Source organism: Dipodomys spectabilis, unplaced genomic scaffold (assembly GCF_019054845.1).
Source record: "Dipodomys spectabilis isolate Male_0828 unplaced genomic scaffold, ASM1905484v1 ptg000115l, whole genome shotgun sequence".
Classification (NCBI taxonomy): Eukaryota; Metazoa; Chordata; class Mammalia; order Rodentia; family Heteromyidae; genus Dipodomys; species Dipodomys spectabilis.
In genome coordinates this window covers 6,343,364-6,361,825 of record NW_024870792.1, presented here as the reverse complement: position 1 = coordinate 6,361,825, position 18,462 = coordinate 6,343,364, and positions in this window count along the sequence as shown.

Sequence of the window (18,462 nt, the reverse complement as noted above, 5' to 3'; positions counted from 1 at the left end):
GTTTCATCTGAGAACATCTGAGTTCCAATATGTGAAGTACATGTAAGTTCTACAGAGTATGGATAAGGCCACTGTTGATGAATGATGCTGCCCAAGAGCCACCATTAAAAGATTATTCAAGGAAATCACATACAGAGGGAACTGAAAACAGATTTCCAGCATGTCTTGGTACTCACTAAATTCTCTCTCTCTCTCTTCTCTCTATTTCTTGCTCTCTCTAAAGATATATATATATATATATATATATATATATATATATATATATATATATGTATGTATATATTCACATGTCTGTTGGCCTGGGTGCTGTCCCTGAGCTCTTTTGCTCAAGGCTAGTGCTCTATCACTTTGAACCACAGCTCTACTTCCAGTTTTTGAGTTGAGTGGTTAGTTGGCGATAAGAGTCCCATGGGGACTTTTCTGCCCACGTTGGATTTGAAACACAGTCCTCAAATCTCAGCCTCCTGAGTAACTAGGATTACAGGTATAAGTTACCAGCACCCAGCAAGCTCTGTATTTTTAATGAATCCAAACTAAAAACTTTGCAGCCTGTGGTTTCTCTCCTGTCACCTCTAACAACCAGTCTATCTGCATATCTTGTTGGCTCCAGGTCAAATTCTTCCAAATTCTTTCCAATGCAAAAGTGTACAAACTTGATCTAAGCCAACCTCATTCCTATTAGAACTACTGCAATAGTCTCTTATCTGGTCTCCCTAATGACACTTCAGCTACCTCCTTCCACCTTCAGGCCACTATCTACCCAAAAGTCAAAATAGCTTCTGCTAAGCATAAGCCATATATACCTTAAGTTTAACAGTAGTTACTGTAACAAGGAAATTAACAAATTTGAGCATTATAAATTTTTATTTGTCATTAACCTAATAGCACTCAGGTAATAGTTCCTTTGTCAATGCCAAGCTGAGAAAGGGCAAAGCCCAATCACCTCAATAGTTAGAGTCAACATGTAGCTTGTAAAGGGAAAAAGAATGGAACAGGTATATCTGATCTTTTTATGTTTTTTATTGTTAAAATTATGTACAGAGGGGTTACAGTTACATGAGTAAGGTAATGAGTACATTTCCTATCGAGCATTATTACCGACTCCTTTGTTTTCCCCCTACTATCCCTTCCCTCCCCACTGTTCCAACTCCCCCCATGCCCCCAAGTTGTAAAGTTAATTTTCAACATAGTGTTTTGTACATCTCATTGTTACAATGGGTCAACCCGTATATATTTGCTCTTTTGATAGCTCTGATCAGAAGTAACCCATAAATCCTTCCTGCCCACATTCCAATGGCAAAATATCCTTCACAACCTGCCTGGATGCAAGGAGAGCCTCCAAGATGGACAGCTGCTTTCTGCAACCACCCTACTACTCTAGAGCTCTGTAGTGGCAGCTGACATCTGCTATAGTATCAGGCATGCCTGTCCTTTATCTGCTTATAAATCCATGAGCTTCCCATCTCATGAAGTGAAAAATACAGAGCTTCCATGCCTTCATGATCTGCCTCTGGTCTCATGTGGCCTTGATGGCCCTCTTTTTTTTAGGGGGTACCCATCTGAATCTTGCTGGGCACTGTCCCAGCACTCCTCAAGGTTAGCACGCTACCACTTACCACAGCTCCACTCCAGTGGTTAGTTGGAGATAAGAAGCAAGAGTCTCATAGACATTCCTGCCTCAGGTGGCTTCAAACCACAGGTTCCTAAGTAGCTGAAATTACATGCATGAGTCACTGACTTGTCTTCACAGCCTTCTTTCTGTTTCTTGTTAATCCCCCTTGACAGTTGCTGTTGTCTCTGGTTAGAATATTACTTTACTAGGTCTGCATTTAACCAATTGCTGTTCATGATAAGTAGCTTATGGGAAGGATGATATTGATCAAGATGCGTTGTTCTTACAAATTGATGTGTGGAATTGAATGAAACACTTTTTTACAACTATTTAAGCTAATACAAAAATAAATTGATTTACAGGGGAAAAAAGAAAGAAGACAGTTGAAGGGGAGGGGGGAAGGTAGATCTGAAGTGAGTCCTAGGAATCTATGGTGAAACAGGAACCCACACCTGTTGTAGATAGTCAATGGCACCAACTTGGCACAGAAGGGAAGAATATGAACTTTGGAACCAGACAATTGTACTCAACATTGTGAAACATTTACCATGGCTATAACCTTTGGCAATTTGCCTTTTCCAAGGCTTGATTTCCTTATGAAACAGAGATACTAACAGTAAGCCCATGAAGTTACTATAAATGAAATGAATTCAGACTAATTACATGGCACAGGATCCAGTTTAGAGCAAAAGGACTGCTTATAGATAAATCTTGCATTTTTTTTTTGCCCATGAGACGTAAGCAAGTGACTTTTTAATGAGAAGTGATGTGGTTTCTGGTACATGCCTTGAAGGTGCTTCATCTGGCTATGGAAGCAGTTAGCATGTGAAGGAGGGAAGTGGCAGGGCAGGTGGGATTACTTGAGGTCTGTATTATAATCACTTTGAGCCACGATGAAAGGTTAGATCTAGAGCATACAGATTCTAAAAATTTGTTCCAGTACTCCCAATGAAAGATGACTCAGGCTTATGGATTAAATAGATGAATTAGAACAATAGCATAAAGAAGCCAAAGAGGAGGTTAATAACATAAAAATAGTCAGGGAAGTTTGAAAGAAAATATATATTATTTAAAAATGGGGAATACCCCATGCAATGCCAGGGTTCTGATTCCTAGATTATACTCAGGAGAAAGACTGAAGAACTCTAGTAGACATGGCAAAGTGGTAAATAATAATAATAATAATAATAGAATCCTCAAAGCCATGAGTCTAGATGCTTAGGTTTAGTGGCAACATTTTGTAGAAGTAATCACAATTGAAGGGAAAACTAATGGCATTGTCCAAAGCTGCAAAGACAATATTAGAAATTGTTCTTTTCATTTTCTATGACATTGCCAGTAATATCCTAGTTGAGAACAGCAGCTTCTAGGGACAAGAGGAGTGTAAGGAGAAGAGTAGGGAAGTAATTAGAATGGAAAGTCTGAGGAGTTAAGAAGTGTATTAAAAAGTATGTGTCCAAGAATCAGAATGTGAAGGGGAGAAATGAAACATCAGCTTGAACATTCTAATTCTTTCAGGTTAGTTTGCTCATAGCTAGGTCCCATTCTCAAGGCTAGAGCTGTCATTTGCATTGTACTCCCTCTCACATACAAACGTTCCAGATGCTTCCTTTTACTTATAATATCCTCTCTACTTTAAAATGATGGTTGACCTATTTTGAGTGTAATTAACACCCCAGGGTAGACAGGCAAATCATAGTTTTGTGGAAACTAAAGTTTATGTTATTAGGTTATCCTTTTTAAGAAAAACAAAGATAGGTACTATAAAAGAATGGTCTTCAAGGATAAGAAATGGATTCACAATAAATGATCAGAGCCTTAGTTATCTAGAACCATTTCTTTAGCCATCTCTTTAGAGAGTTTACCAGAACTACTTTCATAGAGATTTGATCTGACTTCCCTGCACATTTAGAACATTCTATAGCCCCAGAAGTGGTCATGGGTGCCCAAGCAAGTGACTCAAAGACTAGGCTTCAATTACTTCACAGGAAGCCTGACTTCTAATTAAATGTTGCTCAACTGTTCTCTTACTCAAAGGTGAGATGTACTCCACTGAAATGAAAAACATCTACATGTCCTCCTTTCTGCAAATTCACTAAGCATCATTTCCTGGAAGGGAGTGGGGGATGCTAAACACTAGCTTTAGATAAGAGCCCAATGGAGGGCAGTGAGCTTGGAATACTGGCCTTAGGGTAGGTAGCAGAGGGTTGAGTCCTAGAACTCTTTTGAAATATGTTGCTACATTCCTACTAGTATAACTATGTCCTAAGCACCAATGGTGCCTAATGGAGGAATTTACAATCTGTGGTTTCTTCCATTAGCCACTCCAGACCTCAGTTCTGTCATGTTCTGTGTCCTTGGATGCTGAATCAGAGATCTGTCTGCTGACTTGGGTTTGGCTCGTGGTTGGGTTTGGACATTGGGAGAGAGAAGTAGAATATTTCTTCTCCTGGCTCTCTTGGGTTAACTGTAATCTCACCTTCAGAAGTCGTACCACAAAACCAGCACACAATTTAGAAACAGTTCTGTTGCCTTGATCTTCAAGCTTGGTGATAATAAGGACTTTCTTGCTCACGGAAAACCTGGAAGACCATGCTAATCCCTTGTTGATTTCCTTTAAAAGTGTCCCCACTTTGAAAACAGTTCCTTCCGCTACTACACTGTTAGTGGGAGTGCAAAGCTGTTCGACCTCTCTGGAAGGCAGTGTGGAGGATCTTCAAAAGACTAAACATAGAGCTCTCCTACGAACCAGTGATCCACTTCTGGGAATTTACCCAAATGACCACAAACAATGCCACACTAAAGCTACCAGCACGACGATGTGCATTGCAGCATTATTTACCATAGTTAAGACATGGAACCAATCCAGATGCCCATCAGTAGATGGATGGATCAAGAAAATGCGGTACATATACACAATGGAATTCTATGCTTCCATCAAAAAGAATAATATTGCTTCATTCGTAAAGAAATGGAAAGACTTGGAAAAAAATATATTAAGTGAAGTAAGCCAGACCCAAAGGAAAGTAGGTTGCATGATTTCCCTCATTTGTAAGACTAGAATACATAAATGATATTCTTCTTTGGGGGGGGGGTGTCTGGTTGTGGGGCCTGAACTCTGGGCCTGGGCGCTGTCCCTCAGCTTTTCAGCTCAAGGCTTGGGCTCTACCACTTGAGCCACAGCACCACTCCTGGCTTTTTTCTTATGTGGTGCTGAGGAATCAAACCCAGGACCTCAGGCATGCAAGGCAAGCGCTCTACCATTGAGCCACCTTCCCAGCCCCATAAATAACCCAACTGCTTAGTGCATAGGACCATATATAATAAAGCATATCAACATCAACTCCAATACATAATACTCCAGCTGGACATTTGCTTCAAGTAAGTGTACAACACTCAACCAGATTTGCCTTATTCTTCCACATTCCTCAAAAAAATCTTTCTCTTATTTCTGGGACACATTTAAAATTAATCCATTCTCTTCACACCCACAGCTGCTACCTCCTTTAACTAGGCTAAAATTATCTTCTTCTCTCACATCATTTCCTGTTTCAAATGCCTCTTTTATAGCTATCCCATGTTTTTTTTTTTTTTTTTTCCCCATCAGATTCCCATTTCTTGATTTGATTTTGCTGCCTGACCCCAGTTATTATTTTTACTGGTTTTCTTTTTCTTTTTTCTCCTCCACCTTGCCACCAAATATACTACTGATTCATACTGACCTTTGAAATAGCCATTTTCAGCCTTTCCCTGGTTAGCAGTCTCTTTTATGTAACCATCTCATTTACAAATGTACAAGAAGCATACACCAACACACACAACTTAAATGATCTTTGTCTTTCACATTTCATAAGTGTATCTATTTGGTGCTTACATTACCTTAATTGAATATTGTTGTGAAGAGTAAACTGCTTGAGCCAAAAAATAATTCCTTACAATGTATCATGAAATGTGAAGCTCTTTATAATTATGTAAAACAGGACTTGAATTCTCATAGAAATAACACTTGAAATAACGTTAGTTGACAAACCTTTCACTGCAAGGTACATCGTATTATTCATTCAAATTATAAACAAATGTCTCATAGGATATTTGTCACACAGAGCTTATCTATCTTTATTTCTCACTGAAAAAGAGGTCTCCAGTTCAAGTTCTAGAGCCTTGAGGAAACTCTACATATCTTTCTGTTGGAGGATGGGCTTGGGCTAAATACACAGAGTGGAGCATCTGTTCTTTATAACTAGGTGTAACTCTTGGACATTAGCCAAGTTGCTTTTAACATTTAACTTGAGATACAAAGACTGTGTACTGTGTCAAAATGTTTGTCAACCAGAATTCCTTAGGATATATATATATATATATATATATATATATATATATATATATAATATATATTATATATATATAAATATATATATGTAAAACCCAAGAGATTATATTGTATCTTTATGAAGAGCAATCTTTTAAATGGAGGCAGACCCTTATCTCTGGGGTCATTTCTCTTGCCAGGTCGATGGCCTGCAAGGTCACACATTAAAGTACAGGCATGCCAAGAAAAGAATCCTTTTCTTGGATCCACCCACAAGATCTAGCTCTCTTCCATATACACAGATAGCCCTAAGATAATTCAGTATAGGATATTGATTACTTTGTGGACTCTCACTCAAAATTTCCTATTGAAACATTTCTGGAAAAGAATCAAATATAAAAGGAGCATGTAACTGCTAGTCATGTGGTAATTATGCTTCAGGTCCTTAGACTAGATTGATCACACACACACACACACACACAAAATAGACAAATTTGCCACCTTGCTCTTAACCCCTACATTCAATCCTTGCCACAGATGCTAGTACCATATTGGATATGTCTAATAGGAAACTAAATTTACCTTACAGCTTACCTTACCTTACTGCTGCCCCTCTCCTAGAATTTTTAAAGGTTCATAAATTTGCATCAATAATTCTTTCATTCCACAGATCAGTGGGGCTTGGAAAGGAATCATGCTGAGGTGTGACCAATAAGAAAAAGTCTTCCTAGACAGCCTCTTCAGTAAATGGTGCTGGCAAAACTGGTTAACTACATGTAGAAAACTAAAGCTAGATCCTTATATATCACCCTGCACCAGAATCAACTCCAAATGGATCAAAGACCTTGAACTCAAAGCAGACACTCTGAAAACATTACAGGATGGAATAGGAGAAACCCTGGGTCTCCTTGGCACAGGCCGAAATTTTCTGAATAAAGACCCGGAAACACAACAAATCAAAGAAAGGCTGGACAAATGGGATTGTATAAGGTTGCAGAGCTTCTGCAGGGCAAATGACATAGCTAGCAAGATCAATAGAAAGCCCACGGACTGGGAGAAGATCTTTACTAGCCATACAACGGACAAGGGTCTCATATCTAAAATATACTTGGAACTCAAAAAATTAAACCACCCAACAACAAATCCTCAAAGAAACAACTGCCCAATAAGTAAGTGGGCGAAAGACTTAAAGAGAAGCTTCTCTGAAGAAGAAAGAAGGATGGCCAATAGACACATGAAGAAATGTTCAACATCCCTAGCCATAAAAGAAATGCAAATCAAAACAACATTGAGATATCACCTCACTCCAGTTAGAACAGCAAAAATCAAGAACTCTAACAACAACAGATGCTGGAGGGGATGTGGACAGAAAGGAACCTTACTTCATTGTTGGTGGGAATGTAAACTTGTTCAACCACTTTGGAAAGCAGTATGGAGGTTCCTCAAAAGACTCCACATAGAGCTCCCCAATGACCCAGCAATCCCACTTTTGGGCATTTACCCAAATGATCACAAACAAGGCCACACTAAAGCTACCAGCACAACTATGTTTATTGCAGCATTATTTACCATAGCTAAGACATGGAACCAACCCAGATGCCCCTCAGTAGATGAATGGATCAAGAAGATGTGGTATATATACACAATGGAATTCTATGCCTCCATCAGAAAGAATGACATTTCCCCATTTGTTAGGAAATGGAAAGGCTTGGAAAAAATTATATTAAGTGAAGTAAGCCAGGCCCAAAGAAACATAGGTCCCATGGTTTCCCTTATTTGCAATATCTAGTATAGGTATGAGTCAAGCGGAAAAAGTCAAATAATGTGATGTTAGGAAAACGAAACCTCAAATATGTATTTTAATGTTTTTGTTTCTTTCATGCATGTGTTTCTAACGCATTTATAAGATTATCTCTTTGTTGCTTTGTATGTCCCTCCCCCACAGTGTAACCCCCGCTTTCACTATATTTGATGTCAGTATAACATGTGGAGGAGATGGGGACAAACAAGTCGTTTAAGGATTCAGGTGGACCTGTTGCAACAATGAGAAGTACAAAATGTCATGTCAAAACCAGCTTTACAATGTCGGGGGGGGGGGTATGATTGGGTGGGAGGGAGGGGGGAGGCTGGGAAGGGAGGTGAAGGGTAAACAAAGGAGGAGGCTGCAATGCTTGGTAAGAAATGTATGCATTATCCTGCCCATGTAATTGTAACCCCTCTGTACAGTATGTTCTCAAATAAAATAAAATTAAATTAAAAAAAAAAAAAAAAAAAAAAAAAAAAAAAAAAAAAAGAAAAATGAAATTGGGACTCACAATATAGTTACTGATGTTCACATTCCTTGGCAGAAAATTCAAGTACTTTGTCTTTGTTATGTAAAATTAATACGTGAAAAAATATAAATTAAAAACTATAATTCAGAAAAAAAAAAAAAAAAAAAAAAAAAAAAAAGAAAAAGTCTTCCTTATCTGTCCTAGTATATAGTGGGACACATGAGACACCAACCTGCTGCTGGCAGCTTTTAAAAAAAAATCTTTTTTGGCTCCAAATATTTACTGTAGACCCGGCTTAAAGCAACTAGTATACCCATGACAGACTGACTTCTGAGCTGCTTTGAAATTTTCACCAACACTTTTATTAGTATCTATCTGTCTCTCTGTCAGTCTGTCTATCTATCTATCTATCTATCTATCTATCTATCTATCTATCTATCTATCTATCTATCTATCTATCTATCTATCTATCTATCTATCTATCTATCTATCTATCTGTATGAGATGTGAACTAACAAGTTGAGCAGTTGTTAACCAAGTGTTTTTCCCTTTGAGCCATGTACCCAACCTATTTTGCTTTAGTTTATTTTCCTAGAAAAGCCCAGCACTTTTGCTCAAGCAGGCTTTGTGCCATGATCCTCCTGCCCCTGTCTCCTGAATATCTGGAATTATAGGTATGTACCACTACATACAGCTTCTTTTTTGAGAAGGTCTCACTAACTTTTTGACTAGACTGTCCTTGAACTTCAATCCTCTAATCTTTGTATCCCAAGGAGGTAGGATTACAAGTGTAAGCCACCATACCCCACCAACTACATCACCTTTAAATAGCCTCATACAAAATTGTAGGGACAATGTGACAAACTCTTTCCAGAATATAAAATGAGTGTCTTCTAGTTTAATTTCCAGAAGAGTCCTTGTTCCTGAAACCACATGAGCACAGTCTTTACTGTCCACATTTCTATTGGCATTCTGTTCCAGGCTCCCACTATAATTACACATTCTTTTATTTATAGCATTCTAGGCTTTGTCCTGCTTCTCCAAACTTTCGTAAACTTCTACAAACCAGTTCCAATGGCTTCTGAACCACACCTTCAGGTAACTACTCTACCTCTTGGTACCAATTTTCTGGGTTAGTCAGCCTTTCCAATGCTGCAATAAGCATCTGAGCAAAATAACTTAGAGGAAGAAAATGTTTATTTATGGTCCATAGTCCTTTGGGTATGCTGCTTCTGGGTCAGTGGGTGGTGGGGCAGAGTATCATGGCAGGAAGAATGTTGTAGAGCTCACCTCATGGTATACGGAAACAAGGGGGAAGGGAAAAGAAGGGATTAAATACAAACTATATTTTTCTTTCAAATCCATACCCTCAGTGACCTAGCTTATCCAGACACTTCCTGAAAGTCTTTGCTTAGTTAGTTTTCACATAAAAGACATGATTGAAGACAACTCTTACTCTGTATAGGAATTTGCTATCCCTGAGACTGGAAGTCCTTCCAGATAGCAAAGTATCTGAAATATAGAAAAAAGAAAAAAAGCTTGAATAATGCAGATAGAGAAATGTATAAACTGAGATATGTGATAAAAAACAAATGTGAATTGTACAATCTAGGTGTTAGGTAAATAAGCTTCATTATCCAATTGTTTCATTTACACTAGGTCTGAGGGATTTTTGTTGCTGCTGGTGGTGGTGGTACCGAGGTTTGGATTCAGAATTTTGTGCTTTTACTCTGCAACTTAAGCTACATATCCAGCCCCAATTTTTTGCTGGTTGTTTTGGAGATGGAGTCTCACAAACTTTCCCACATGAGCCCACTTCAGCATCTTGAGTAGTTAGGATTACAGGTGTGAGCTATCAGCACCAGGCTTAGATCTGAGATTTTTTATTATAAATGTTGAGGGGAGGAAAAAGCTTTTTTAGATAGCTCTTGCCTCCCTGTGGCTTATAAAAGTTCAGCTTCTTATTTGTTTCACCTGCTTAGAGTCCTGACCTCTTGTAATTCTGAATGTTACTCTAGTCTTATTGTACAATGTCACTAAATAGGCAAAGCCAGACAAAAGCATACTGTGAATTAGTTAAGTTTTATCTTTATAGACATTCTCCCTCAGATTGCTGCCTAACATACCTGCACACACACATACACATTTTTTATTAACTGACTTGCACAGCCATCTTTTCCATTCACATTTTTGTGTTCTAACCCCTCATATGTTAGAATGAAGGTTTATTTGATGATAGGGGATTTACACAAGTAATCAAGTTAAAATGAGGTACTGAAATAGGCACTAACCCACTATGACTGGTATCTTCACAAAAGTTAGAAATTTCACACACACACTGAGAGAGAGAGAGAGAGAGAGAGAGAGAGAGAGAGAGAGAGAGAGAGAGAGAGAGAGAGAGAACTGTATGATGAGACACTGGAAAACATAGCCATTTATAAACCAAGCAACTCTTGAGAGTATCAGAAGGTAGAAGGAAGATCTAGAGAAAGCTCTTTCCTAGTACCTTTAGTAGGTGTGTGGCCCCACAAAACTTTGATTTTGGATTCTGGTCTCCAAAACTGTGAGACAAATTTCTGTGTTCTAAACACTCAATTTGTCCTATTCTATCATGATAACCCTAGAAAGTTAATACTGATATTAGAGGCTTTTTCCCTTGAACAGAGGGACTAGTAATCTAGTCAGTGCTCTTGTGGCCTGTGTGGTACCCTACCTGAACTTGCAATCATGGACAGGGTCATAAGTATCCACCCATCAAAACTCTATAATCTCCAAATGCCTGCATTTCTGAGAGTTCTCAGGAAGAACCTCTGTAAGGATGAAACTTAGGCATCAAGAAAAGGGGGCTGGGAAGTTGGCTCAGTGGTAGAGTGCTTGTTTTGAATGCATAAGGCCCTGGGTTCAATTCCTCACGAACCACATAAGCAGAAAAAAGCTGGAAGTAGTGCTGTGGGCCAAGTGATAGGGTACTAGCCTTGAGCTGAAGAGCTGAGAGACAGTGCCCAGGCCCAGAGTTCAAGCCCTATGACCGACAAAAGAAAGAAAGAAAGAAAAAGAAAAGAAAGGGAATTTAATCTTTATCTCACTGTTTTTCAAATCAGCTGGGTAGGTATTTGTTTTCCTTATTAGTGTCCATGCTGGCAAACAAGCAGTATCTTTTCCAGAAAAGGGTATAAATTATTACACAGGTTGACAGACAAATGCCTGACTTCCTCTAAGGTAGTACTCACTGTATAAAAGTATTCTAAGTTATAGTACCCATCTAAAATTTTTCTATCACCAATGCCAACCTCAGACCAGTTTTGTCTGCTTCTGTGCTAACATGGGAAGTGCTAAGGTCAGGAGGGTAGGTATAAAGATGATTTTCTGGTTCTATTTGAGGAACAATCAAATGGATCAGAACTTCATTTGAAAGTAGGTGAAAAGCACTTGAAGGCTCAGACTTTTCTGACTTGTAAACAAAACTATTCAGACTAAAGCCAGAAAGCTATTTCAGTAGAAATAGCTTTAACCCTTCCTGTGACACTCCTGTCAGAGTGTTGTGCTCCATTAGGATCCAGTTTCTGTCAGGAGGTAACAGCACTAGTGTCACATAACAGATTGATGTAAACCTATATGCCCTATCACATCTCTGATCTCTGATGACTCCTATCCAAAGGTGAAAAATGAAATTGCAGCTATTAAATAGTAATACTCCTATGGTTTATGTGGAATTAGCAGCATCTCTTAATACTACAGCCATATATTCCATAGCTTATTATACAGAAGTTAACTAAAGAAAAATATTTAGCTTTTAAAAAAGTTGGAGAAGGAAGTAACAGATGGTGACAGACGTATCTATTCAGTCTTATTATGAACAGAAGGAGGTGGGGGATCTCTGATTTTTTAGGATGCCAACATTCCAGGGATCCCTAAAAAATGTTTCTTGATTGCTTGGTTGGCTTCTCTAAAAATGCTGCATCCCAGATCCAACTAATTCAATTGAGATTCTAAGGTATTCCCTATTTCTAACTTATTTCTCCCTCTAGTAATTTTACTGCTTCCAGTTCTCCTCCTATTGGCTTATTTCTGAGAGTGATAACCAGGGCACAAAGATACTGGTCACAGAAATGTGGGATGAGAGTAGGTAGAAGAAGTTAGTTAGAGTGCTTCCTTTCCCCGCAGAAGAAGCCCGCAGAAGCCAAAGGACTCACTGAGAGCCATTCAGATTGGAGAGAGTAGCATTTTTCAGAGATTGCAAGAATTTAGGAATTTTGTACTCTTAAGCAGTTGTGCTTATGGTGAAAACTTGTTTTCCTAACACACACAGCATTTCCAAAATTAGCAAGAAAGGATAACTGTTTTCACAGAGTGCTTACTGCCTACAGATCTCTACGTAATTCATCTGCAGCGAGCAGACAGAAAGAAGTCGTTCCTCACCCATACTTGCACATTCTGTGATTTCAGTTACCTACCTACTGCAGTCCAAAATACTAGACAGTCAATTAGAAATAAAGAATTCATAAATTTTAAATTGCACACTTAAGTAGTGTAATGAAATGTCACACCATCCTTCCATGTTCTGCCCATGACCTATATCATACATTTGTCCAGTGTATCATCCATTAGCCATCTCACTTATCAGATGGTTGGCTGTAGTGTTTATGTCCTGAGAAACTTTATTTTATTTAATAGTGGTCCCAAAAGCATGGAAGTAATGATTCTGGAAATTAGGATGTGCCAAAGAGAAGCTCTAAAGAGCTTCTGCTAAGTGAAAGGTGGAAGTTCTCAATAAGGAAAGAAATAATTGTATTCTGAAGTTACTAAGATCTATGATAAAAAAAAGTCTTCTCTATGTCAAATGTGGAAAAAATCCATGCTAAATTTGTCACACTTCAAAGTATAAACTACAATAACTACTTAGATAATGTGGAAAAGACATTGAATACATGGGTTGAGATATGGACAGCCTACATATTCCAATTGATGGCAGTGTATGGAACAAAACATAATATTGTACAGAACTCAGCTCTTATGCATAGTTTCAGATATTCTATAGAGAGTGTCTTGAAATGGAGTGAAACCTCCAATAGATAAAAAGGGACTATTGTATTTTGGGGATTTCTCCTTCTCTCCTCCTCCTTTCCTCCTCCTTTCTCCTCCTTTCCTCCCCCTCTCCTCTCCTCTCCTCTCTTCTCCTCTCCTCTCCTCTCTCCTCGTCTCTTCCCTTGCCTTCCCTCCCCTCCCTTTCCCTCCCTTGCCCTCAACAATATTTTACTTTCTCTCATATATATGAGAGAAATTACATAAGTAATTTGGGGAAAGTCGAGATGGGTAGTTCAGGATGAGTGCAGTTTTAATAATGCATTTATTAAAATATAGTTCGTGTTTATAATTTGCTATTAAGAGTATATAATTCCTGCCTCCTCCTCCCTCATGAATCATATGCCTAGCCCTTTTGTTTTCATTTTGTTTTTGAGATTGATTCTAAAAATGATGTTTAAAATCTATAGACAGACCACCATAAATATACCTGATCTCATCTTAAGATGAAGCTAGAGAATTTCTGGTGAATATATTATTATGATGGGAAGATAGTATTCTAGAGAGGGCATCAAAGCCCTGTGACCCCATCCTCATTACCTTGTCCTACCTATTTCTCCCACCAAACTGTTCTTGAGTCATATAACTCATGATAAAACTATAGTTGGGAATATTGTACTTTCCTGAGTTCTCTTTGCAAATCACTGAACATTAACAGGGGTCATTGGGACCTGCAAGTTTGTAGTCAGTTGGCCAGAAGTACAGCTACTCTGGGGAACTCACTTGGGACTTATGTCTAAAGTAGAGATAGTCCTCTGGGATTGTCTTGATTTATGGAATCTGTGCTAATTTCATGTAATGTCATAATCTAATGAAATTGCTGTGTACCTAGACTGTGTCAAAGAATTATCAATAAACATATTTATTAATTCTTATCCTTTCAAAGTAGATTGGGAATAGTTTTCTGTATTTAGGATCATATAATCTAAAAGTAGGAGAGTTGTACTACTTCATTTGCTGTCTGACTGCATTTGTTTGTTTATAATTGTTTCATCTACAATCTCCAATGCAATGGCAATGTAGGGTATAAATGACAAGAGTAGATATTTTTAATTTAAATATTATGTAACCTGTAGGCTTTCATAGGTTCCTTTTGTTGGGTTGAGAAAATTCCTTTCAATTCTTAATTTGTTGAATATTTTTTAGAATTAAACAATGTTAATTTTGTCAAGTGTCTTTTAAGCATTGTTTAAAATGTTTTTTCTTTGTCCAATTAATATGGTATATTTATTAATTTATGTTTTTGTGTTAAAATAACAATTCTTGAAATGGTCATGGAATATAATCCTTCTTATATGTCACTGAATTTGATGTTCCAGGATGTTCTTTTGGGCTTTTAAACTCATATTCATAAGGGATATATACATATGTGTGTATACATACATTATGTGACAGAATTATATACATAATTGTTTTACATAATTGCTTTTCAGACCACTTAAAAGAAGGAATGTAGAAAGATGCAATTATACTGTCTGTTATAATTATCTACATAATTACCTGCAAAGCAGGTCTGCTAACAACACATTTGTTTAACTAGAAGTATCTCTATTTCATCTTCGTTTTTGAAAGCTAGTTCTGTGATAAGATCTGACCCTTAGTTTCTTAACTTTCAACACTCTAAATGTATTATCTCCTGCCTCTGGCCTTATTATTCTTTAATAAGAAGTCAACTGTTATTAGGATTCTCTGTGTATGATAAATTATTTTCCAAAACTGCTTTCAAGAGTTTCTCAACCTTTGGCCTTTCCAACATTTTGACTACAAACTATCAGGGAATGAAGCTCTTAGTATTTGCTTTTTATTACAGTGTATCAGAGAATGAACCTTTTAGTATTTGTCTTAAAGTTCTTTGAGTTTTTTAGATGCATAAATTAATGCTTTTTAAATTAAATTGGAAAAACTATAGCTATTGTTTTTTTCTAGTACTATTTGCTATTGCTGTATTTGCTGTCTGTTATTGTTGTTAGTTTTGGATGTTGCTTTTCTCCTCCCTTCTCTCATTTTGGTACTCTGAGTTAAGAACTAGCAAAGTTAATGTGATTTAAATGAGAGCTCTTCAGTCTAAGCTTAAATTATTTCCAAGCTAGGAATGGTGCTGACTCTGTAGGCCCAGAGCTCATAACCTAGCTCTACATTAGAATTGCCTGGGGAGGTGTAAAAAATCTGAAGCAGAAACCAATTACTTCAGAAGCTCTGGAATTGGGTTCAGAGACTAGTAGATTTTAAAGTTCCCCAGATGATTCTAGTGTTCAGATAATTTAAGAATCACTACTATGCAGTAGACCTTTTGCTATCATAGATATCTGGCTCCAAGGAGACTGCTATTGAGGAAACACAGTGAGTACTCAGGATGAATAGAATTTAGTATTATTTTATGGATACTTGGTTTATTTTTCCCATGACACCACCCAACTTCCACTAATGATACATCATCTTTCATCAAATCTAAAACTTTCACCACTTAGGCATATCACATGCCTATTTTTTTTTGCATGGAAGGATTGCCATAACTTTTACCTTTCTTTGGAGATCCATTTTCTTTCTGGGAGTAATATTATTATAAAATAGAAGATGGGTCAGGCGCCAGTGTCTCACACCTGTAATTCTAGCTACTCAGGATACTGAGATCTGAGGATCACAATTCAAAGCCAGCCCAGGCAGGAAAGTCTGCGAGACTCATCTCCAATTAGCCACCAGAAAACTGGAAGTGGGGCTGTGGCTCAGGTGATAGTGCTTACTTTGAGCTGAAGAGCTCAGGGACAGCACCCAGGCCCAGAGTTTAAGCCCCACGACCAATAAATAAATAAATAAATAAATGATAGGGAAATGTTTAGCAGATCACCCAAATGATTTAAAACAACTGATGATAAGGTAGAACTGATTAAGAGCTTCTTTGCATTATTTGAGCTGTATAATACTTCTAATTTTTGAAATTTCTTATGCTATTTATTCATTTGTATTTTTAAATTGCTTCATTAACATATGTGTAATAAGTCAATGAATAAGGTGGACTTACTGTATGTGGATGTTGAAGGCTGAAGTTGTGATCACAGGAGGGTTAGAAGGGGAGATGTTTAGCTCTCATGCATGTATGAAGTTTTTCTCTTTAGGAAAATAAATTCGTCTTCAAGTTTCCAGCATCGGATTAATACATTTTGATACTAAATTTATTGTGATATTACCTTACATTTTGTACTACGCTTATTTTGAATAAGGTAATACTTCTCCATTAGACAATAACTACCATTTTTAACACTGCAATTTTCCTTTCAAATAACATTACTTTATAATGTGCATATTTTATTGATATAGCCTATCCTAATAGCTATCCAGGAAATCCAGGAAGAAATTTAGGCAAACATGAGTATTCCTATTAAATATAAATGAGGACTGTTCATGGGGAATAAGAACTTTTTAGAGAGTTCTCATTCTAAACAAGGGAAGAACTTCTGTATTATATATTACTACACCTATGTTAGGATTTGTGTTCATTCAGCTTTCTGTCTCTATAACCAATACTTGAATTTTGACACAAAGTTTTGGAGATACCAGTCAATAATTGGTTTGCTCTGTTGCTCTGGGGCCTGTGATGGGATATCAACATGGAAATATGTATCAGCATGAAACCTTTCGCCTCATAACTGGCAAGTGAAAGGGAAAGAAGAGACCAGGTCACACAAACCCCCTTTGAAGGCATGTTCCCATTGACTCAAACACCTTCCCTTGAGTCTCACTTCTAAAAGACTCCACCATTTCCCAATACTATAGCATTGAAGAACAAGTCTTAACACATAGACTTTGGGAGGGGGACATCTAAGATCAAAACTCTATCAGTATTTAATTTATATAAATATATTCTTATATCAATTTAAAATTATATACTTGGCCAGGTGCTGGTCTTATACTTATAACCTTAGCTGCTTAGGAAGGTGAGGTCTGAAAATCACAGTTCAAAGCCAGCTCAGGCTGGAAAGTCCATGAGACTCTTATGTCGAATTAACCACCAGAAAACAGGAAGTGGAGCTGTGGCTCAAAGTGGTAGAGGGTTAGCCTTGAACAAAAAGAGCTCAGAGACAGCACCAAGGCCCTGAGTTCAAGCCCCACAACCGACAAAAAAAATTGTGTGTGTGTGTGTATATATGTTTAAATGGCCAAAATATATCATCAAAAAATACAGATGAATTGACAAATGTAGACTTCTTACTAATGTTTTAAATTCAAACTGACACAAGAAGAAAATATCACATAAAACTGAAAATAAAGAAAAATATTAATAATATCCAGTCCACTGAGGATGAGGGAAAATGGCTAGCTTTACTCAGAGCTGGTGGGAGGGTTTCACACCATCTAAGTTGTCCTCGAAAGACTTAAAGAGAAACTTCTCTGAAGAAGAAAGAAGGATGGCCAATAGACACATGAAGAAATGTTCAACATCCCTAGCCATAAAAGAAATGCAAATCAAAACAACATTGAGATATCACCTCACTCCAGTTAGAACAGCAAAAATCAAGAACTCTAACAACAACAGATGCTGGAGGGGATGTGGACAGAAAGGAACCTTAATTCATTGTTGGTGGGAATGTAAACTTGTTCAACCACTTTGGAAAGCAGTATGGAGGTTCCTCAAAAGACTCCACATAGAGCTCCCCTATGACCCAGCAATCCCACTTTTGGGCATTTACCCTAATGTTTACAAACAAGACCACACTAAAGCTACCAGCACAACTATGTTTATTGCAGCATTATTTACCATAGCTAAGATATGGAACCAACCCAGATGCCCCTCAGTAGATGAATGGATCAAGAAAATGTGGTATATATACACAATGGAATTCTATGCCTCCAGCAGAAAGAATGACATTGCCCCATTTGTTAGGAAATGGAAAAACTTGGAAAAAATTATATTAAGTGAAGTAAGCCAGGCCCAAAGAAACGTAGGTCCCATGGTTTCCCTTATTTGTAATATCTAGTATATGTATGAGTCAAGCGGAAAAGGTCAGATAATGTGATGTCAGGAAAATGAACCCTTAGATGTGTATTTTAATGTTTTTTTCTTTCATGCATGTGCTTCTAACACATTTATAAGATTATCTCTTTGTTGCTTTGTATGTCCCTCCCCCACAGTATAACCCTTGCTTTCACTATATTTGATGTCAGTATAACTTGTGGAGGAGATGGGGAAA